Genomic DNA, 1,148 nt, shown 5'->3' with positions numbered 1-1,148 from the left:
CTGTGCAGGATTCAGGTAGCGATAGTGGTGTCTGGGACATTATCTGTGTCGCGCTGTTATTCAACTAGTCTGTGGGACAGCTCTCCCAATTATGTTACAAGTCCCCAGATGTTAGTCAAGAGGACTTTACAGGTTTACAGGGCTGAGGTTAATATTGTTCATTCTGGGTGGTCTGTCCAGTTTTATTCCTTTGTCTTTTCTTTGGACGCGATTCTCTGGAAAAATATCCAAGTGTTGTAGCGAGTGGCAATTGCCATGAGCTTGCCGGCACTCGGCCCAGCGAAACCGGCAACGCAATTCAACATTAATTGGTCCACTTAAAGAGGCCTCACGGGTTTCTTGCTGCAAATAACGCCTCACCAGCTGATTCGCCGGGATCGCGCTCGCACGCCCCCCGCTAACAAGATCGAGCAGCACTTAAACTGCACTTACTAGGCCAACCCCAGCCAGCTTGCTATAATGGCGAGGAGGCCGGCCCCAAGATTCTGGGATGCTGACCTGGGGAGGCTCTTGGACACGGTGGAGACCAGGAAGGATGCCCTGTACTCCCAAGGGTCCTGGGGGGTGAGCCACAAGGCAGCCAGTGCTTTTTTTTTTTAATGACTTTTTCTGAGTTACCAAGCCAGGGCTCAGAGTGTGGTCAGGGGCAAACCCCTAATCCAGCTCCTTGCCTGCTCCAAAAACCAATTCAAATTCAATTTGAATCCAATTCATGGTCCCCACAAGAGAGACATACCAGATCTGAGCCAAAAGGCTACTACACTTGATCTTAGCCAAAAGGCCGAGAAGCAATTTGAGCAGCCAGTGCTGCCTGGGATGAGGTGGCAGCAGTCGTTAGTTCCACCAAAAGGACTGACCAGGAGTGCAGGAAAAAGGTCAACGACCTACACGAGTGAGGAGACACCAATGCCTCCCCCCCCCCCCACTCCCCAAGGGAGCATCCACCCCCGAGCTCTTCAAGTGACCCCCAGCCCTCCCTCCTCCTTCCCCCCCCCAACCCAGCCTTCACACCTCCAACCACTGAACCACATATGTGGCTAATGATGCTCTCCTGGTGTCTCCTCAGGAAAAGCTCTCCCACAATCGGTGGAAGAGGGCCAAGACTGGCTGTGGGGTGCCGGTCTTGAGAATCCTCACCTCCTTCGAGG

General features: G+C 53.1%; 1 non-coding gene across 1 annotated transcript; it reads right to left on the bottom strand.

The window, feature by feature from the left end:
* Positions 1-601: 601 nt before the first annotated feature.
* LOC140428979 (U2 spliceosomal RNA) lies at positions 602-793 on the bottom strand. The gene has a single exon (XR_011948966.1). It is a non-coding gene; the product is annotated as a U2 spliceosomal RNA (small nuclear RNA).
* Between the last annotated feature and the right edge of the window lie 355 nt (positions 794-1,148).

This window comes from Scyliorhinus torazame, chromosome 8 (assembly GCF_047496885.1).
Source record: "Scyliorhinus torazame isolate Kashiwa2021f chromosome 8, sScyTor2.1, whole genome shotgun sequence".
NCBI lineage: Eukaryota > Metazoa > Chordata > Chondrichthyes > Carcharhiniformes > Scyliorhinidae > Scyliorhinus > Scyliorhinus torazame.
Note: the sequence above shows the minus strand (reverse complement) of the source record. Positions and strands in the feature narration are given on the sequence as shown.